This window comes from Staurois parvus, unplaced genomic scaffold (genome assembly GCF_062004578.1).
Source record: "Staurois parvus isolate SC_StPar_1 unplaced genomic scaffold, SC_StPar_1.0 ptg000575l, whole genome shotgun sequence".
NCBI classification, from domain to species: Eukaryota; Metazoa; Chordata; class Amphibia; order Anura; family Ranidae; genus Staurois; species Staurois parvus.
This window is the reverse complement of record NW_028318371.1, coordinates 218,137-241,394: the sequence shown is the minus strand read 5'-3', so window position 1 is coordinate 241,394 and position 23,258 is coordinate 218,137. Positions and strand designations below refer to the sequence as shown.

The following is a 23,258-nucleotide window of genomic DNA, read 5'->3' as shown; positions in this document are numbered from 1 at the left end:
CCCCCTCAACAACCCCAACTGTATGGCCCCCACCTTCATACCCTCCCCGCTATTATCTTCCCTCAACAGCCCCAACTGTGTGACCCCACCTCCATACCCCCTCAATATTCCCCCAATGTATGACTCCCACCTCCATACCCTCCCCACTATCATCTCCCCTCAACCCCTACTGTGTGACCCCCACCTCCATACCCCCTTAATATTCCCCCACTGAATGACCCCCACCTCCATACCCTCCCCACTATTATCTCCCCTCAACAACCCCAGCTATTTGACCCCACCTCCATACTCTCCAATATTACCCTCTCAACAACCCCCACCTCCATACCCTCCACTATTATCCCCCCTCAATAACACCCTCTGTATGACCCCACCTCCATACCCTCCACTATTACCCCCCCCCTCAATAACACCCACTGTATGACCCCACCTCCATACCCTCCACTATTAACCCCCCTCAATAACACCCACTATGACCCCACCTCCATACCCTCCACTATTACCCCCCCCCTCAATAACACCCACTGTATGACCCCACCTCCATACCCTCCACTATTAACCCCCCTCAATAACACCCACTGTATGACCCCACCTCCATTCCCTCCACTATTACCCCCCCCCCAATAACACCCACTGTATGACCCCACCTCCATAACCTCCACTGTTAACCTCCCTCAATAACACCCACTGTATGACCCCACCTCCATACCCTCCACTATTACCCCCCCCCCCTCAATAACACCCACTGTATGACCCCACCTCCATACCCTCCACTATTACCCCCCCCTCAATAACACCCACTGTATGACCCCACCTCCATACCCTCCACTATTAACCCCCCTAAATAACACCCACTGTATGACCCCACCTCCATACCCTCCACTATTACCCCCCCCCCCTCAATAACACCCACTGTATGACCCCACCTCCATACCCTCCACTATTACCCCCCCCCCCCTCAATAACACCCACTGTATGACCCCACCTCCATACCCTCCACTATTACCCCCCCCCCCCTCAATAACACCCACTGTATGACCCCACCTCCATACCCCCCACTATTACCCCCCCCCCTCAATAACACCCACTGTATGACCCCACCTCCATACCCTCCAGTATTAACCCCCCTCAATAACACCCACTGTATGACCCCACCTCCATACCCTCCACTATTACCTCCCCCCAATAACACCCACCTCCATACCCTCCACTATTACCCCCCCCATCAATAACACCCACTGACCCCCACCTCCATACCCTCCACTATTATCCCCCCTCAATAACACCCACTGTATGACCCCACCTCCATACTCCCCATATTACCTCCAACATTGTCCCCCCACCCCGCTCCAACTGTACGACCCCCTCTCATTTAATCGGTCCATCTCCACCTGTCCCAACTATTTCGCAGTCTCAGCATTTTGCTTCCACTCAGAAAAGCCCAGAAGGGAAAAGACCTTTCTTTGTAGGAAAGAGGAGGGGCCCGCCCACCGCGACAACACGTGAGGACAGGGAAGACAACTCCCTACTCCAGCTGTCAGGGTGTCTAGGACATGTTTGCTGCAAAGAGACATAATAAAGAGGTGCTGGAATTTCAACACTGAAGCCGGGTTCACACTTGGAGAGCTGCTTCCGAAAATTCGCAGAACAAAAATGGTTCCATAGGCAGAAATGGCTGCAATGTGAACTGTCAAACCGCATGACAAATCGCATTGTGTGGACGGGGAGCTAAAAGTCTACAAAATCTGGAGGCACCCCGGGTGACTTGTATTTTGTATTTTCAGCACAAATCACTCATTTTGTAGCAAATGTTAATAAAAACAAAAATCAGGAGATTTTTTATTTTCAAAAGGAAAACTGTCCCAAAATCATAAGCTCCAACAATGAGCTTTCCTTCTTTGCTCTGCTTGGGTCTGTGAAAGCTGAAGTTTAATCCTCTTATATTTTCCTTTCCTGGTTCCTCCCTCCCCACCTCATCAACATGCTAATGAGATTTTTACATCAAACCTTTCTGTTTTTATTATACACCTTAGGTTTGATCCAGCTAGGTTATCACTGGGTCTCTGTGCTTCTGTTCTGTGCAGGCAGATCATGGCTGCTGGAAGGGGACAAAAATACATCTTGAAACTTTAAATTTAATAGTTATAACCTCCGATGTACAAATTGGTCAAGGTTTGACCTTAATGTCTGCAGCCTTAAACCATGTGATACCATAGTGGGAGCGACTCTCCCTGCTCCTGTCCTATGGGCTCCACCCCCTCCCCCGCTCCTTGCCTATGGGTTCCTCCCCATTCTTGTCCAATGGGCTGCACCCCCTCCCCCGATGGGCTCCGGCTCTTCCCCGCTCCTGTCCTGTGCGCTCCGGCTCCTCTCCTGTCCTATGGGCTTCCGACTCCTCCCCGCCCCTGTCCTATGGGCTCCTCCCCGCCCCTGTCCTATGGGCTCCTCCCCGCCCCTGTCCTATGGGCTCCTCCCCGCCCCTGTCCTATGGGCTCCTCCCCGCCCATGTCCTATGGGCTCTTCCCCGCCCATGTCCTATGGGCTCCTCCCCGCCCATGTCCTATGGGCTCCTCCCCGCCCATGTCCTATGGGCTCCTCCCCGCCCATGTCCTATGGGCTCCTCCCCGCCCATGTCCTATGGGCTCCTCCCCGCCCATGTCCTATGGGCTCCTCCCCGCCCATGTCCTATGGGCTCCTCCCCGCCCATGTCCTATGGGCTCCTCCCCCTCCCCAGCTCCTGTCCTATGGGTTCCTCCCCGCCCCTGTCCTATGGGCTCCACCCCCTCCCCAGCTCCTGTCCTATTGTCTCCTCTCCACCCCTGTCCTATGGGCTCCACCCCCTCCCCGCTCCTGTCCTATGGGCTCTTCTCCACCCCTGTCCTATGGGCTCCACCTCCTCCCCGCTCCTGTCCTATGGGCTCCACCCCCTCCCTGCTCCTGTCCAAGGGCTCCACCCCCTCCCTGCTCCCGTCCAAGGGCTCCACCCCCTCCCCAGCTCCTGTACTATGGGCTCCTCCCCGCTCCTGTCCCATGGGCTCCACCCCCTCCCTCCTCCTGTCCTATGGAGTCCACCCCTCCCCGCTCCTGTCAATCACAAACCTCTCTGCCGCTTGTACAATCACATCTCCTACTCTAGATGTTCGATATCTGAATGGATTGATATCAGATCTGAAGACCAAAAATTAGCAGGCAAAAGGAGGCTCATTCACATCAGCTGCATTGGGCAGCGTCCCAAAACAAGTCAATCAGCCCTGCGTCCCATGGCTTCAGGTCATGCTGCATTGTTGCACAATGCGCTCTGATGGTGTGTAAAGCGTCACAACGTGCTGCAGTGCAGAAGAACTACTTACAGCTGGGAAAAGTACAGAAAGTAAAGCAGCACAATGCGTTCTGACAGCACATGGCGGCACATGGCAGAGCGCTCACAACACATCAGCGCACACTATGCCCTCATTAACATTCTTCATGTCTTGTGAATGAGCCCTCAAGAGTCCATTCTTGGCCGACATCCGGTGATTTACTGGCCTTTTATATGACCCATTGTGCCAAAATATTTGTGTGTACAGAGGGATCTGCCGGAGGAGCGGAGGGATAAGAAGTGTATACAGAGAGACAAAGGCACACAATGGAGGATTCTCCGCTCTGCACACAAATCCACAATATAAACCTCCTCCCTCCCACATAAAGATCCTTCACTTTTCATGTATCCAAGCAGGTCAAGCAAGTTTGCAAATAGTTTCCCTTCCTCCTGCTATCCTATGAGAGCCGCGCCAAGATCATGAGAAGACACATTAGGAATTATTTCCGGTTCTGATAACTTCACCTGGACCTGGCTCTTATTTCAACATAACTATGTAGTGACTGTAGAGCCCTGGTGTCCAACCTGCAGCCCCCTTTTTGTGTGGCCCTCAGGACCCCTGCAGACACTAATCTGTGTTTCCCTATTTCCCTGATATAGCAGTGAGTTCTAGAAGTCTCATGCAATGTGTTTCCTGTCTCTGACCATCTCCCGCATCGTGTCTGCAGTCCCTGACCGACTCCCGCATCGTGTCTGCAGTCTCTGACCGTCTCCCGCATCGTGTCTGCAGTCTCTGACCGTCTCCCGCATCGTGTCTGCAGTCTCTGACCGTCTCCCGCATCGTGTCTGCAGTCTCTGACCGTCTCCCGCGTCGTGTCTGCAGTCTCTGACCGTCTCCCGCGTCGTGTCTGCAGTCTCTGACCGTCTCCCGCCTCGTGTCTGCAGTCTCTGACCGTCTCCCGCGTCGTGTCTGCAGTCTCTGACCGTCTCCCGCGTCGTGTCTGCAGTCTCTGACCGTCTCCCGCGTCGTGTCTGCAGTCTCTGACCGTCTCCCGCGTCGTGTCTGCAGTCTCTGACCGTCTCCCGCGTCGTGTCTGCAGTCTCTGACCGTCTCCCGCGTCGTGTCTGCAGTCTCTGACCATCTCTTGTGTCGTGTCTGCAGTCTCTGACCATCTCTTGTGTCGTGTCTGCAGTCTCTGACCATCTCTTGTGTCGTGTCTGCAGTCTCTGACCATCTCTTGTGTCGTGTCTGCAGTCTCTGACCATCTCTTGTGTCGTGTCTGCAGTCTCTGACCATCTCTTGTGTCGTGTCTGCAGTCTCTGACCATCTCATGTGTCGTGTCTGCAGTCTCTGACCATCTCTTGTGTCGTGTCTGCAGTCTCTGACCATCTCTTGTATTATGTCTGCAGTCTCTGACCATCTCTTGTATTATGTCTGCAGTCTCTGACCATCTCTTGTATTATGTCTGCAGTCTCTGACCATCTCTTGTATTATGTCTGCAGTCTCTGACCATCTCTTGTATTATGTCTGCAGTCTCATATCAGCAGTAAGTTGGCCACCACTTCTGCAGAATCCAAACCTCCATACAGAATTGATCTCTAGGTAGGCTGGTATGGATGGGACACTTCTATGGGGGAACTCATCACCTCGTGAGGTGGATGGGTTGCAGAGTGACATGTAGTAGACTGGGGGCCGTTCACAGCCAATCGGCAGAGAGGATCCAATGGGGAAGATAGACTGACAGTCTGCAAGGCGACACATGGACGGGTCTTCTAGCTTCTGCCTGAAGCTGTTCAGAGATATCAGATCAACCCGGGACCAGGGGCGGACTGACCATTTGGAAACTCGGGCACTGCCCGAGGGCCCGGGTCAGTAGGGGGCCCCATGAGATGCCCCTGGTACCTTTTTCATAGGCTTTTTTGAGTTTGGGCAAGGACACAGGGGCCCCATGATCCCCTATTGCCCGGGGGCCCCATGAGTTGTCAGTCCGCCCCTGCCCGGGATGAGAAGTAATCCACTCATTTTCCCCTCTTACTACAACTTATCTTACTGAACTTTGTGGAAATACAGAGAACGGAGCTCTTAAGTGCCAAAAGATTCGTACTTCCGTCCAGCCAGTCCTGCAATTTACACAGCTCTGCCACACAGGTGACTACAATAACCCATTTTGGCACTTTCACTAGCTGCACATGAATGAACGTGTGTTGTGTTAAGGCAGTCTATTCGTTGTGAACAAGCTGCCATGGTACCACAATGGATGAAGAAACATGCATGACCTGTTTTTAAACACAATGAAGTACTGTGGTGCACCGCGCTCTACTGTATGAGTTCTGCTATTAAGAATGAATCGCACCACAACGCACAGGTACTGAACATAGCCATGCATTGTGAAAACGTGCATCTTATCACATCGGGCAATGCTGAATGAATATATATATATATATATATATATCTTTTTTTTTTTATTATTTTATTTTTATTATATTTTATAAATTAAGGAACTGACTTGAGCAGCAACCGGACTGGAATTCTGCAGCTTCTATATTTATGACATTAGGAGACAATGACCTCCGAAGTCCCCCAGTTGAGTTCTGTTCTATGTGAGCAGCTGACAGGTCACTCCTTGGCCACATCTTGACCTCTGACCCCGCTGAGGACTGGTCAGGTTACTATCCTGCCAGAGATCCTGCAGGAAGCAGACAGCTGACATCTTTATCCCCCCCCCCCCGCCCCCACAATAGGTAGCGTTTTGTTATGAGGGTGAAAGTTCTCCATGGAACCCACCAAATATTCCTGCGACCAATCTCACGGACTCGTCAGATGAGGGCCAAACAGGCAACCCAGAGGGGACGACGATGAGTGCCACCATTGTCCCAACCAGGACCCCCCCCCCCCCTCCGTAATATCTCCAGCGGAACATTGGTGCAGACACCATAGCCGGCTCAGTGTTCTCTGTACAGCACTGCGGTATATGTCAGAGCTATATAATGTATAATAATAGTGTGTGACTGTGGGGAGGGGACATTAGAGTGTAAGCTCCTCTGGTACAGAGACTGATGGGACAGTGGGGGGAGGGGACATTGGAGTGTAAGCTCCTCTGGTACAGAGACTGATGTGACTGTGGGGGAGGGGACATTAGTGTGTAAGCTCCTCTGGTACAGAGACTGATGGGACTGTGGGGGAGGGGACATTAGAGTGTAAGCTCCTCTGGTATATTGACTGATGTGACTGTGGGGGAGGGGACATTAGAGTGTAAGCTCCTCTGGTACAGAGACTGATGGGACAGTGGGGGGAGGGGACATTAGAGTGTAAGCTCCTCTGTACAGAGACTGATAGGACTGTGGGGGAGGGGACATTAGAGTGTAAGCTCTTCTGGTACAGAGACTGATGTGACTGTGGGGGAGGGGACATTAGAGTGTAAGCTCCTCTGTACAGAGACTGATAGGACTGTGGGGGAGGGGACATTAGAGTGTAAGCTCCTCTGGTACAGAGACTGATGTGACTGGCTCAGTGTCCTCTGTACAGCGCTGCGGTATATGTCAGAGCTATATAAATGTATAATAATAATAGTGTGTGACTGTGGGGGAGGGGACATTAGAGTGTAAGCTCTTTTGGCGCAGAGACTGATGTGACTGGCTCAGTGATCTCTGTACAGCTCTGCGGTATATGTCAGAGCTATATAAATGTATGATAATAATAATAATCGTGTGTTCCTCCATATAATGATAATAGCGTGTTTCCTGGGTAGGAAGTCTCGGTCAGACATGACGATTGGCAGCTGTCACCCTGCAGAACTGCAGAAATGGGACATCTGTCAGTAGCTGAGACAAATCTTCTCCTGTCCCTCCCATCGTATACTGAGAATTGCAGCTCTCAGCCTGGGAACTGGTCATTAAACCCCGGCGCATTCTCCTCCCTGTGTCACTGTCACTCAGAATGAATGACCTGAGCAGCACCCAAAAAAACAAGTCACACAGGTCCTCGCCTTAACCCCTTCCCATCCCAGGGCATATAATCCACGTTTAACAGATAATGCGGAGAGAGATATTTATGGAGGTGGGGATGTAACTTCTCATCCCTCCAAATTAAACACCACATTGTGACCATTGTCACCACTCCAGAAAATGTGGAAAGAAATGGAGAAAAATAAGTAAAAAGGTTGAGAAAACAAGGATTCAAAAAACAGAAAAACAATAGTAGAATGGGCAGCACAGTGGCTAAGTGGTTAGCACTTCTGCCTGGCAGTGCTAGGGTTGCCGGTTCGATTCCCAACCACGGCACCACCTGCCCGGAGTTTGCATGTTCTCCCTGTGCGGATTTCCTCCGGGTACTCCGGTTTCCTCCCACACTCCAAAGACACGCTGGTAGGTGAATTGGCTCCTGTCTAAATTGTCCCTAGTATGTGTATGTATGAATGTGAGTTAGGGACCTTAGATTGTACGCCCCTTGAGGGTTAGGGCCCTTAGATTGGACGCCCCTTGAGGGTTAGGGCCCTTAGATTGGACGCCCCTTGAGGGTTAGGGACCTTAGATTGGACGCCCCTTGAGGGTTAGGGACCTTAGATTGGACGCCCCTTGAGGGTTAGGGACCTTAGATTGGACGCCCCTTGAGGGTTAGGGACCTTAGATTGGACGCCCCTTGAGGGTTAGGGACCTTAGATTGGACGCCCCTTGAGGGTTAGGGACCTTAGATTGGACGCCCCTTGAGGGTTAGGGCCCTTAGATTGTACGCCCCTTGAGGGTTAGGGACCTTAGATTGGACGCCCCTTGAGGGTTAGGGACCTTAGATTGTACGCTCCTTGAGGGTTAGGGACCTTAGATTGTACGCCCCTTGAGGGTTAGGGACCTTAGATTGGACGCCCCTTGAGGGTTAGGGACCTTAGATTGGACGCCCCTTGAGGGTTAGGGCCCTTAGATTGGACGCCCCTTGAGGGTTAGGGACCTTAGATTGGACACCCCTTGAGGGTTAGGGACCTTAGATTGTACGCCCCTTGAGGGTTAGGGACTGATGTGAATGTACAATATATATGTAAAGTGCGGCATAAATTGATGGCGATATAGAAGTACCTGAAATAAATAATAATAAATATGGACGGGCACACACATAAAATACACAATGCGATTGTAGGATCTCCTTTCCATTTACCAACAAACTGTGTAATAGGAGGACTCCCCTAAGCTGGGCACACACCAGTAGAATCTCGTTTGACAATTTTTGGTTGTAAGAACATCCGTTCATTTTTCTAATCATTCGTGGGGTTAGATAGTCAATTTTGACTGCAGTGGCGAGAAAATTCAAAGGAGCAGAATGGAAAATTTTTCTCGAATCTACAAATTTCCAACAGTGTATGTGATTATCATTCAGTATCCAGTCATTCCAAAATCGAATGTTGAAGCGGTAGAAAAAAACAAAAAAAAAAAATTTTAAAAAAAGTTTAAAAAAAGTTTAAAAAAAAAAAAAAAAGGGTCCTCTGCAGGATAAAAGCATACTGTGCATCGCATTCTAGCACATTCTGAAAGGCGTGTCTTAAAACAAAGCCCACCAGCGGCATGCGGTCACCGCCGTAGGCGCTTCCATCTTCACCCAGTTTTCCTTCCGGGTTTGCAGGCTTCAGCTGCTTGAATGGCCAAGCTGTGAATCACTCTGTGGCCGCGGCAAGGCTTGCTCAATGGATGGCAGACTGTCCACTAAAAGCGCAGTGCACATGCGCCAGTGACATCACTCTGTGGCCGTGGCAAGGCTCATGCACCGGTGACAACACTCCGTGACCGCAGCAAGGCTCATGCACCGGGGACATCACTCCGTGGCCGCGGCAAGGCTTGCTCAATGGATGGCAGACTGTCCACTAAAAGCGAAGTGCACATGCGCCGGTGACAGCACTCCGTGGCCACGGCAAGGCTCATATGCCAGGGACATCACTCCGTGGCCGCAGCAAGGCTTGCTCAATGGCAGGCAGACTGTCCACTAAAAGCGCAGTGCACATGCGCCAGTGACATCACTCCGTGGCCATGGCAAGGCTCATGCGCTGGTGACATCACTCCGTGACCGCAGCAAGGCTCATGCACCGGTGACATCACTCCGTGACCGCAGCAAGGCTCATGCACCGGGGACATCACTCCGTGGCCGTGGCAAGGCTTGCTCAATGGATGGCAGACTGTCCACTAAAAGCGAAGTGCACATGCGCCGGTGACAGCACTCCGTGGCCACGGCAAGGCTCATATGCCAGGGACATCACTCCGTGGCCGCAGCAAGGCTCTCTCAATGGCTGGCAGACTGTCCACTAAAAGCGCAGTGCACATGCGCCAGTGACATCACTCCGTGGCAAGGCTCATGTGCCGTTGACATCACTCCGTGACCGCAGAAAGGCTCATGCACCGGTGACATCACTCCGTGACCGCAGCAAGGCTCATGCACCGGGGACATCACTCCGTGGCCGCGGCAAGGCTTGCTCAATGGATGGCAGACTGTCCACTAAAAGCGAAGTGCACATGCGCCAGTGACAGCACTCCGTGGCCACGGCAAGGCTCATATGCCAGGGACATCACTCCGTGGCCGCAGCAAGGCTCTCTCAAAGGCTGGCAGACTGTCCACTAAAAGCGCAGTGCACATGCGCCAGTGACATCACTCCGTGGCCGTGGCAAGGCTCATGTGCCGGTGACATCACTCCGTGACCGCAGAAAGGCTCATGCACCGGTGACATCACTCCGTGACCGCAGCAAGGCTCATGCACCGGGGACATCACTCCGTGGCCGTGGCAAGGCTTGCTCAATGGATGGCAGACTGTCCACTAAAAGCGAAGTGCACATGCGCCGGTGACAGCACTCCGTGGCCACGGCAAGGCTCATATGCCAGGGACATCACTCCGTGGCCGCAGCAAGGCTCTCTCAATGGCTGGCAGACTGTCCACTAAAAGCGCAGTGCACATGCGCCAGTGACATCACTCCGTGGCAAGGCTCATGTGCCGTTGACATCACTCCGTGACCGCAGAAAGGCTCATGCACCGGTGACATCACTCCGTGACCGCAGCAAGGCTCATGCACCGGGGACATCACTCCGTGGCCGCGGCAAGGCTTGCTCAATGGATGGCAGACTGTCCACTAAAAGCGAAGTGCACATGCGCCAGTGACAGCACTCCGTGGCCACGGCAAGGCTCATATGCCAGGGACATCACTCCGTGGCCGCAGCAAGGCTCTCTCAAAGGCTGGCAGACTGTCCACTAAAAGCGCAGTGCACATGCGCCAGTGACATCACTCCGTGGCCGTGGCAAGGCTCATGTGCCGGTGACATCACTCCGTGACCGCAGAAAGGCTCATGCACCGGTGACATCACTCCGTGACCGCAGCAAGGCTCATGCACCGGGGACATCACTCCGTGGCCGCGGCAAGGCTTGCTCAATGGATGGCAGACTGTCCACTAAAAGCGAAGTGCACATGCGCCGGTGACAGCACTCCGTGGCCACGGCAAGGCTCATATGCCAGGGACATCACTCCGTGGCCGCAGCAAGGCTCTCTCAAAGGCTGGCAGACTGTCCACTAAAAGCGCAGTGCACATGCGCCAGTGACATCACTCCGTGGCCGTGGCAAGGCTCATGCGCCGGTGATATCACTCCATGGCCGCTGCAAGGCTCATGCGCCAGTGACATCACGCCGTGGCCGCAGCAAGGCTCATGCGCCGGTGACATCACTCCATGGCCGCTGCAAGGCTCATGCGCCAGTGACATCACGCCGTGGCCGCAGCAAGGCTCATGCACCGGTGACATCACTCCATGGTTGCTGCAAGGCTCATGCGCCGGTCACATCACTCCATGGTCGCTGCAAGGCTCATGCGCCGGTGACATCACTCCATGGCCGCTGCAAGGCTCATGCGCCGGTGACATCACTCCATGGTCGCTGCAAGGCTCATGCGCCGGTGACATCACTCCATGGTCGCTGCAAAGCTCATGCGCCAGTGACTTCACCGGCTGCTACTATTGTAAATATCTCCTAAACTGTGTACGTCTAGAAGATATTTCCTGTACCTACAGGTAAGCGTCACCATAGGTACCAGGACACAAAGCGGGCCGTACTACTACTTTAGCAATTGAATGAAATAATTTTGAATGGCATTCAAATGTTGTGAGAAGTTTCCTCTGAATTTTCATTCAAAATTCTACCCAGCTTTAAATTTGTATCCATATCAGGCCGGCCCTGGCACTGCATAGTTGTGAATTTTCTATGAGACGAATGATCTTCCAGCTCGGTGGTCTCCAAACTGCGGCGCAGGGGACAAATGCGGCCCTTTGCTTGCTTTTATCCGGCCCTCAAGGCATTATTCCTCCTGCTGCAAGCAACAGTGTGGTATAGTTTTCTCCCACCGACATCGACAATGCGGCACTATCCCTCCTATTAACCCCAATGATGGGGCACTATCCCTCCTATTAACCCCAATCACAGGGCACTATCCCTCCTATTGACACCAATGATGGGGCACTATCCCTCCTATTAACCCCAATGATGGGGCACTATCCCTCCTATTAACCCCAATGATGGGGCACTATCCCTCCTATTAACCCCAATGATGGGGCACTATCCCTCCTATTGACACCAATGATGAGGCACTATTCCTCCCACTGACACCAATGATGGGGCACTATTCCTCCCACTGACACCAATGATGGGACACTATCCCTCCTATTAACCCCAATGATGGGGCACTATCCCTCCTATTGACACCAATGATGGGGCACTATTCCTCCCACTGACACCAATGATGGGGCACTATTCCTCCCACTGACACCTATGATGGGACACTATCCCTCCTATTAACCCCAATGATGGGGCACTATCCCTCCTATTGACACCAATGATGGGACACTATTCCTCCCACTGACACCAATGATAGGGCACTATTCCTCCCACTGACACCAATGATGGGGCACTATTCCTCCCACTGACACCAATGATGGGACACTAATCTTCCCACTGACACCAATGATGGGGCACTATTCCCCCCACTGACACCAATGATGGGGCACTATTCCTCCCACTGACACCAATGATGGGGCACTATTCCTCCCACTGATACCAATGATGGGGCACTATTCCTCCCACTGACACCAATGATGGGACACTAATCTTCCCACTGACACCAATGATGGGGCACTATTCCCCCCACTGACACCAATGATGGGGCACTATTCCTCCCACTGACACCAATGATGGGACGCTATTCCTCCCACTGACACCAATGATGGGGCACTACTCCTCCCACTGACACCAATGATGGGGCACTATTCCTCCCACTGATACCAATGATGGGGCACTATTCCTCCCACTGACACCAATGATGGGGCACTATTCCTCCCACTGACACCAATGATGGGACACTAATCTTCCCACTGACACCAATGATGGGGCACTATTCCTCCCACTGACACCAATGATGGGGCACTATTCCTCCCACTGACACCAATGATGGGGCACTATTCCTCCCACTGACACCAATGATGGGGCACTATTCCTCCCACTGATACCAATGATGGGGCACTATTCCTCCCACTGATACCAATGATGGGGCACTATTCCTCCCACTGACACCAATGATGGGGCACTATTCCTCCCACTGACACTAATGATGGGGCACTATTCCTCCCACTGACACCAATGATGAGGCACTATTCCTCCCACTGACACCAATGATGAGGCGCTATTCCTCCCACTGACACCAATGATGGGGCACTATTCCTCCCACTGATACCAATGATGAGGCACTATTCCCCCCACTGACACCAATGATGGGACACTATTCCTCCCACTGACACCAATGATGGGGCACTATTCCCCCCACTGACACCAATGATGGGACACTATTCCTACCACTGACACCAATGATGGGGCACTATTCCTCCCACTGATACCAACGATGGGGCACTATTCCTCCCACTGACACCAATGATGAGACACTATTCCCCCCACTGACACCAATGATGGGACACTATTCCTACCACTGACACCAATGATGGGGCACTATTCCCCCCACTGACACCAATGATGGGGCACTATTCCTCCCACTGACACCAATGATGAGACACTATTCCCCCCACTGACACCAATGATGGGACACTATTCCTACCACTGACACCAATGATGGGGCACTATTCCCCCCACTGATACCAATGATGAGGCACTATTTACTCCCACTGACACCAATGATGGGGCACTATTCCCCCCACTGACACCAATGATGGGGCACTATTTACTCCCACTGACACCAATGATGGGGCACTATTTACTCCCACTGACACCAGGACATTTTGTTCTCCCACTGGCCACAGTCCGGCCCCCCTAATGTATGAAGGACAGTAAACTGGCCCTTTGTTTAGAATGTTTAGAAGGTTTGGAGACCCCTGTCCTGGCTCATCTATTTTCCTACACTCAGATTGTGGATGCTGCAATGGGTGAATTTACTATAGGCAAGCAGACAGAGCTTAGTAAATGAGGTGAAGCAGCACTTTGCAAAGAATACCCAATTATGTGCAAAATAAATAAGCAGCATTCTTGCTTGCACCTGATTGGATGATGGAAGTCAGCAGAGCTTCCCCTTCATTTACTAAGCTCTGGAGCAAAGTGGAAAGTCAAATCCTATCTGTCTTTAGTAAATCCCCCCCCCCCCCCCCCCGTGTGTATTGGCCGTACATGGAAACATTGTTTATCTGGCACCATGCCCGCCTCTTCTGTAAAAAAGTTCCATTTGGTTTTCTATCGCTGGAAACATTGTTGCCGTTCACCTGATTCTGGTTTTGTTTCGGCACCGTCCTCTGAAATTCCAACTTCCCGTGTCAAAGATTTAGAAGGTGAAGAATGCGCGGGAAAGCAACCTGGGGGGGGGGGGGGGGATAAAGAGCGAGCTTCGTACTGATCTCTATATACAGGAATCAGGGAAGAGCAGAACTGACAGTTTTCACTGCCACAAAAATCTCACCAGTTCAGAGACATGCTTCAGAGATAAAAGGGGGAAGGGCATTACGGTGGAGTTCAAGAGTTATGCAGTGTAAATGGAGTGCTTGTTACTGAGTGATCTCTGTACAGCGCTGCGGTATATGTCAGAGCTATATAATGTATAAAAATAATAGTGTGTGACTGTGGGGGAGGGGGCATTAGAGTGTCAGCTCCTCTGGTACAGAGACTGATGTGACTGTGGGGGAGGGGACATTAGAGTGTCAGCTCCTCTGGTACAGAGACTGATGTGACTGTGGGGGAGGGGACATTAGAGTGTCAGCTCCTCTGGTACAGAGACTGATGTGACTGTGGGGGAGGGGACATTAGAGTGTCAGCTCCTCTGGTACAGAGACTGATGTGACTGTGGGGGAGGGGACATTAGAGTGTCAGCTCCTCTGGTACAGAGACTGATGGGACTGTGGGGGAGGGGGCATTAGAGTGTCAGCTCCTCTGGTACAGAGACTGATGTGACTGTGGGGGAGGGGACATTAGAGTGTCAGCTCCTCTGGTACAGAGACTGATGTGACTGTGGGGGAGGGGACATTAGAGTGTAAGCTCCTCTGGTACAGAGATGATGTGACTGGCTCAGTGATCTCTGTACAGCACTGCAGTATATGTCAGAGCAATATAATGTATAATAATAGTGTGTGACTGTGGGGGGAGGGGACATTAGAGTGTCAGCTCCTCTGGTACAGAGACTGATGGGACTGTGGAGGAGGGGACATTAGAGTGTAAGCTCCTCTGGCGCAAAGTGATGTGACTGCTCAGTGTTCTCTGTACAGCACTGTGGTATAGGGCAGAGCTATATAAATGTATAATAATAATAGTGTGTGACTGTGGGGGAGGGGACATTAGAGTGTAAGCCCTCTGGTACAGAGACTGATGTGACTGTGGGGGAGGGAACATTAGAGTGTCAGCTCCTCTGGTACAGAGACTGATGTGACTGTGGGGGAGGGGACATTAGAGTGTAAGCTCCTCTGGTACAGAGACTGATGTGACTGTGGGGGAGGGGACATTAGAGTGTAAGCTCCTCTGGTACAGAGACTGATGTGACTGGCTCAGTGTTCTCTGTACAGCGCTGCGGTATATGTCAGAGCTATTTAATGTACAATAATAATAATTTCATAATATTTGTAGGTTTGTCATTGTTTGTGTATTTGATTTGTTTTGCATAGAACAATAAAATACAAAATAAAAAAAAAACCAGCTACAACGTTCATTCTCGTGCACTCTCTCTAAATGTTATTACTTTTTTGGTTCCTTTGTTTCTTTTCTTAATGGAAAAAAAGTGAAATAAATCAAAAAGAAAAAAAACAAAACATAAAAAGGAACAAATCGCAAAAAGAATAATTTTTATCATTTCACGTTGTTTATCAACAAAGCCATGTGCCGTCAGTGAAGGTGATGAAAACGAAGCCATGTGCCGTCAGTGAAGGTGATGAAAACGAAGCCATGTGCCGTCAGTGAAGGTGATGAAAACGAAGCCATGTGCCGTCAGTGAAGGTGATGAAAACGAAGCCATGTGCCGTCAGTGAAGGTGATGAAAACGAAGCCATGTGCCGTCAGTGAAGGTGATGAAAACGAAGCCATGTGCCGTCAGTGAAGGTGATGAAAACGAAGCCATGTGCCGTCAGTGAAGGTGATGAAAACGAAGCCATGTGCCGTCAGTGAAGGTGATGAAAACGAAGCCATGTGCCGTCAGTGAAGGTGATGAAAACGAAGCCATGTGCCGTCAGTGAAGGTGATGAAAACGAAGCCATGTGCCGTCAGTGAAGGTGATGAAAACGAAGCCATGTGATGTTAGAGGAGGTGATGAAAACAAAGCCATGTTACACCCACTCGTTCCCAGCTTTTAAAAGGGGGAACTTTTTTTTAATGCCAATTTCCCTGTGAGATCAGTTTGAGGAAATCACTCCTCGTATCTCTCTTCAGGATCACAATGCACACGGCTAGTAACTTTCTAAACTCGAATTTTGACCTGACATAGTAAAACACGCAACAAAATAGGTCGTACCGACCTGTACTAGCAGAGCTGAGGTATTCTGCAGTGTGTGTTGGGGATAGCCTGAAAACCTACCGTGCCTTCCATTGCACTACAGAGAGAAAGGAAAGGAAGACGCCATTAACCCTTTCATTATTGAGGATTTCCATCTTTCCGGGGGATAATCCGATTTATTGCAATCACCTCATTCCTCCATAGTAGCTGGAGGAAACCTACAAGGAGGGTCTGAAGGTACCCCACCTAAACGTGCTCCTGTAAACCCTTCTGGCTGGGTGTAGGTGTCAGAGGAAGGGTCAGATCTTTACTGGTATGTGATCACAGGCTCTCTAGTAATTGGATTGGGATTCCAGCCCATCATAAATACGACTGAGGGGAGGTAAGGGGCGATCCTACCCGCAGACCACCAGCAACTGCACACACCAACTAATGCAGGCCATAGACGGGGAGAAAAACGGCCGAAAATTAGTCCAAAACAATAATCGCCCGATTTTCGGATCGTTAGTGGCGGGTCGGCCGGTTTTCTTGATTTTGACACATTTTTAATCGGCCATGTTGGAAAAAAAAAATGGCCGATTTTGCCCATCGGACGATTTTCACTGATGGGCAAATCGGCCGATCTTTTTACCGATTAAAAAAATGCGCATGAGCCGTGACCAAAGAAAAAGAAGAACATCTGTATCTATTTGTATCCATTTCGGATACAGATGTTTCTATTCGGTTACAAATAGATACAATGTTGCAACCGCAATACTTATAAATGTCACATCTAATAGTGGTGTCCCTGCAGAGAGCTCCCCTATTATATTTGACATTTAAAAGTCTTGCGGTTGCAACATTGTATCTATTTGTATCGATTTCGGATACAGATGTTTCCATTCGGATACAAACAGATACAATGTTGCAACCGCAAGACTTTTAAATGTCAAATATAATAGGGGAGCTCTCTGCAGGGACACCACTATTAGACTTGCCGGCCGTAGACGGGACGAAAATCAGCCGATTTTTTTACCAATGGTGGTAACGTCGGGCGATTAAACGACCGATTTTTTGTTTTTAAAAAAAAAAAAACAGCCGGTTTTCTCCCTGTCTATGGCCTGCATTAGCCATGAAGAAACAAATCCTTTTTATGTACAAAAACGATGCAAAATGCTAGTAGATGTAAAAAAAAAAAAAAAGAGTTAAACAACCCAATTTCCCCATGTGATAGGAAAAGGTTCTTGGCAGAGAACTCTAAAACAGTCACATCAGTCTCTGTACCAGAGGAGCTTACACTCTAATGTCCCCTCCCCCCACAGTCACATCAGTCTCTGTACCAGCGGAGCTTACACTCTAATGTCCCCTCCCCCACAGTCACATCAGTCTCTGTACCAGCGGAGCTTACACTCTAATGTCCCCTCCCCCACAGTCACATCAGTCTCTGTACCAGAGGAACTTACACTCTAATGTCCCCCCCACATTCACACGCTGATACATGTCAGAGCTATATAAATGTATAATAATAGTGTGTGACTGTGGGGGAGGGGACATTAGAGTGTAAGTTCCTCTGATACAGAGACTGATGTGACTGTGGGGGAGGGGACATTAGAGTGTAAGCTCCGCTGGTACAGAGACTGATGTGACTGTGGGGAGGGGACATTAGAGTGTAAGCTCCTCTGGTACAGACACTGATGTGACTGTGGGGGGAGGGGACATTAGAGTGTAAGCTCCTCTGGTACAGAGACTGATGTGACTGTGGGGGAGGGGGCATTAGAGTGTAAGCTCCTCTGGTACAGAGACTGATGTGACTGTGGGGGAGGGGGCATTAGAGTGTAAGCTCCTCTGGTACAGAGACTGATGTGACTGTGGGGGGAGGGGACATTAGAGTGTAAGCTCCTCTGGTACAGAGACTGATGTGACTGTGGGGGAGGGGACATTAGAGTGTAAGCTCCGTTGGTACAGAGACTGATGTGACTGTGGGGGGAGGGGACATTAGAGTGTAAGCTCCTCTGGTACAGAGACTGATGTGACTGTGGGGGAGGGGGCATTAGAGTGTAAGCTCCTCTGGTGCAGAGACTGATGTGACTGTGGGGGGACATTAGAGTGTAAGCTCCTCTCGTACAGAGACTGATGGGACTGTGGGGGAGGGGACATTAGAGTGTAAGCTCCTCTGGTACAGAGACTGATGTGACTGGCTCAGTGTTCTCTTGTACAGCACTGCGGTATATGTCAGAGCTATATAATTATACAATAATAGAGCGCTGTACAGAGAACACTAAACAGTTCACATCAGTCTCTGTACCAGAGGAGCTTACACTCTAATGTCCCCTCCCCCCACAGTCACATCAGTCTCTGTACCAGAGGAGCTTACACTCTAATGTCCCCTCCCCCACAGTCACACACTAGTATTATTATACATTTATATAGCTCTGACATATACCGCAGCGCTGTACAGAGTAGCACATGCCTGAACACAACACATACAAGCACAAACATCCATGTAAATGGGGCCCCTGCTCGGCAGTGGACTGAAGACCCCGGTGCTGCAATTTAATACCAGAGAGAGAAGACCTCTTATGATTTATGATGTGATGAATCATGGTGGTGAGAATTCCCTCCCGGCAAACCTGGAATCACGCAGTGTACCGAGACTCCGCCCCTATTCCACAATTCCATATACACCTTCTGTATACAGCAACATGCTGTGTGACCACATAGGAGAAGCCTGATCACTATATAGAGAGACTACCCCCTCCCCCATCCTACAGAAAGTGATGTATGATATTTGTATGAAATGGTCAGTCCTGACCCTGCAGTGTATGTGTCACCAGATGATCTGATATCACAATACAGTAAACAGTGGGAGGAATAGTGCCCCATCATTGGTGTCAGTGGGAGGAATAGTGCCCCATCATTGGTGTCAGTGGGAGGAATAGTGCCCCATCATTGGTGTCAGTGGGAGGAATAGTGCCCCATCATTGGTGTCAGTGGGAGGAATAGTGCCCCATCATTGGTGTCAGTGGGAGGAATAGTGCCCCATCATTGGTGTCAGTGGGAGGAATAGTGCCCCATCATTGGTGTCAGTGGGAGGAATAGTGCCCCATCATTGGTGTCAGTGGGAGGAATAGTGCCCCATCATTGGTGTCAGTGGGAGGAATAGTGCCCCATCATTGGCGTCAGTAGGAGGAATAGTGCCCCATCATTGGCGTCAGTGGGAGGAATAGTGTCCCATCATTGGTGTCAGTGGGAGGTATAGTGCCCCATCATTGGTGTCAGTGGGAGGAATAGTGCCCCATCATTGGTGTCAGTGGGAGGAATAGTGCCCCATCATTGGTGTCAGTGGGAGGAATAGTGTCCCATCATTGGTATCAGTGGGAGGAATAGTGCCCCATCATTGGTGTCAGTGGGAGGAATAGTGCCCCATCATTGGCGTCAGTGGGAGGAATAGTGCCCCATCATTGGCGTCAGTGGGAGGAATAGTGCCCCATCATTGGCGTCAGTGGGAGGAATAGTGCCCCATCATTGGTGTCAGTGGGAGGAATAGTGCCCCATCATTGGTGTCAGTGGGGGGAATAGTGCCCCATCATTGGTGTCAGTGGGAGGAATAGTGTCCCATCATTGGTGTCAGTGGGAGGAATAGTGCCCCATCATTGGTGTCAGTGGGAAGAATAGTGCCCCATCATTGGTGTCAGTGGGAGGAATAGTGCCCCATCATTGGTGTCAGTGGGAGGAATAGTGCCCCATCATTGGTGTCAGTGGGAGGAATAGTGCCCCATCATTGGTGTCAGTGGGAGGAATAGTGCCCCATCATTGGTGTCAGTGGGGGGAATAGTGCTCCATCATAGGTGTCAGTGGGGGGAATAGTGCCCCATCATTGGTGTCAGTGGGGGGAATAGTGCCCCATCATTGGTGTCAGTGGGGGGAATAGTGCCCCATCATTGGTGTCAGTGGGAGGAATAGTGCCCCATCATTGGTGTCAGTGGGAGGAATAGTGTCCCATCATTGGTGTCAGTGGGAGGAATAGTGCCCCATCATTGGTGTCAGTGGGAGGAATAGTGCCCCATCATTGGTGTCAGTGGGAGGAATAGTGCCCCATCATTGGTGTCAGTGGGGGGAATAGTGCCCCATCATTGGTGTCAGTGGGGGGAATAGTGCTCCATCATAGGTGTCAGTGGGGGGAATAGTGCCCCATCATTGGTATCAGTGGAGGAATAGTGCCCCATCATTGGTATTAGTGGGAGGAATAGTGCCCCATCATTGGTGTCAGTGGGGGGAATAGTGCTCCATCATAGGTGTCAGTGGGGGGAATAGTGCTCCATCATAGGTGTCAGTGGGGGGAATAGTGCTCCATCATAGGTGTCAGTGGGGGGAATAGTGCCCCATCATTGGTATCAGTGGGAGGAATAGTGCCCCATCATTGGTATTAGTGGGAGGAATAGTGCCCCATCATTGGTATCAGTGGGAGGAATAGTGCCCCATCATTGGTGTCAGTGGGAGGAATAGTGCCCCATCATTGGTATCAGTGGGAGGAATAGTGCCCCAGCATTGGTGTCAGTGGGAGGAATAGTTCCCCATCATTGGTATTAGTGGGAGGAATAGTGCCCCATCATTGGTGTCAGTGAGGGAATAGTGCCCTAGGGCCAGAAAAAGGCAAGCCAAGGGCTGCAGTTTGGAGATCAGCACTTTATATGAAGAGCGATCGCAGGCGATCTATTCTCACTATACAGAGAGTTCCCTCCCCCCCCATGGAGAAGAGTCCATAAACTTTATACATTGTATCCGCGCGAGAATAGAAGTCCTGACTCTGCAGTGCACTATATGGAGAGTGATCACAGAGAACTATTCTCACTATACAGAGAGTTCCCTCCCAGCCCATAAACAGCAAGACATAAAATGTGTTAATAAACATTCTGCGGTGTCATATATGGAGAATGGTGTCATATATGGAGAATGGTGTCATATATGGAGAGCGATCACAGGAGAACCATTATTACCGAACAATTCCCCGCCCATCTCATAAAATATATACATGGTGTCCGTATGATGATAGTAATCCTGACACCATGTGTAATATACAGAGAACTGTCCTCACTATACAGAGAGCTCCCTCCCATCCCATAATATCCGTATGATGATAGTAATCCTGACACCATGTGTAATATACAGAGAACTGTCCTCACTATACAGAGAGCTCCCTCCCATCCCATAATATCCGTATGATGATAGTAATCCTGACACCATGTGTAATATACAGAGAACTGTCCTCACTATACAGAGAGTTCCCTTCATATCAGAGTGTAATGTTGTCAGTACAGTAATGTGTGTCGGCCAGCCGGCCCCCCTCCCTCCACACCAGGTAGCCCCCCTCTCCCCACACCAGGTAGCCCCCCCTCTCCCCACACCAGGTAGCCCCCCCTCTCCCCACACCAGGTAGCCCGCCTCCCTCCACACCAGGTAGCCCCCCTCTCCCCACACCAGGTAGCCCCCCTCTCCCCACACCAGGTAGCCCCCCCTCTCCCCACACCAGGTAGCCCCCCTCTCCCCACACCAGGTAGCCCCCCCTCTCCCCACACCAGGTAGCCCCCCCTCTCCCCACACCAGGTAAAACTTTCCACAACTCGAGAGCAGATTGTATGAAATCAACCAATCACATCCTGAGATTTCCCCCATGTACTTCCACACACCATACAATCACATCCTGACTGGGGACCCCTGTACAGCACAGTGACAGTTCAGGGGGGGGGCCCTGTAGAACACAGTGACAGTTCAGGGGGGCCCCCTGTAGAACACAGAGACAGTTCAGGGGGGCCCCCTGTAGAACACAGAGACAGTTCAGGGGGGCCCCCTGTAGAACACAGAGACAGTTCAGAGGGGCCCCCTGTAGAGCACAGAGACAGTTCAGAGGGGCCCCCTGTAGAGCACAGAGACAGTTCAGGGGGGCCCACTGTAGAGCACAGAGACAGTTCAGGGGGGCCCCCTGCAGAGCACAGTGACAGTTCAGGGGGGCCCTCTGTAGAGCAGAGTGACCGTTCAGGGGGCCCCAGTAGTATGCAGTGTCAGTTGTGTGAGTGCAGTGACAGTTCAGGGGGCCCCCTGTAGAGCACAGTGACCGTTCAGGGGGCCCCAGTAGTATGCAGTGTCAGTTGTGTGAGTGCAGTGACAGTTCAGGGGGGCCCCCTGTAGAGCAGAGTGACCGTTCAGGGGGCCCCAGTAGTATGCAGTGTCAGTTGTGTGAGTGCAGTGAGCTGACTGTCATTTGTGGGAAGAGTTACAAAGTATCAGTGGGAAGTTTCAGTGTTTATCGTCCTCTAGGAAGTCCAGCAGTAGATCTCCAATCTGGGGCCCCTGAGGCCCGGGGCCCACACACCGCACACTGGAGGGTCTCTTACCTTGGCAGGTTCTCTTCCTGCGGGTCGTCTCTTCCTGGCTGTCTCTCTCTGGGAAATAAGGAAGAGAAGAGAAGGAGAAGCTCCACCCAGAACTGAGAGACATTCCTCAGCCTGACCCAACCCTACACCTCCTCCTCCCTCCCCCACCACAGGGTGCAACCTGCAATGTGCTCCTCACTACATGACCACCAGGTGCCACAAACAATATATTCCCCAACAAATCACCACCTTATGCCACACACAATACTCTCTCCAAGAAACTGTCACTGTGTGCAACCTGCAATATACTCCCCTCTACATGCCACTGTGTGCAACCTGCAATATACTCCCCTCTACATGCCACTGTGTGCAACCTGCAATATAGTCCCCTCCACATGCCACTGTGTGCAACCTGCAATATACTCCCCTCCACATGCAACTGTGTGCAACCTGCAATATCCTCCCCTCCACATGCCACTGTGTGCAACCTGCTATATAGTCCCCTCCACATGCCACTGTGTGCAACCTGCAATATACTCCCCTCTACAATGCAACTGTGTGCAACCTGCTATATAGTCCTCTCTACATGCAACTGTGTGCAACCTGCAATATATTCCCCTCTAGATGCAACTGTGTG

General features: G+C 51.0%; 1 protein-coding gene across 1 annotated transcript in view; it reads right to left on the bottom strand.

Annotated features, from left to right (window-relative positions):
* SACK1H (scaffolding CK1 anchoring protein H) overlaps positions 1–22,718 on the bottom strand; it is a 137,678-nt gene extending 114,960 nt beyond the window's left edge. Inside the window, exon 1 of the mRNA XM_089692021.1 lies at positions 22,643–22,718. The gene's annotated coding sequence lies outside the window, so the exon portion shown is untranslated. The remainder of the gene's footprint in view (positions 1–22,642) is intronic.
* Positions 22,719–23,258: the final 540 nt, after the last annotated feature.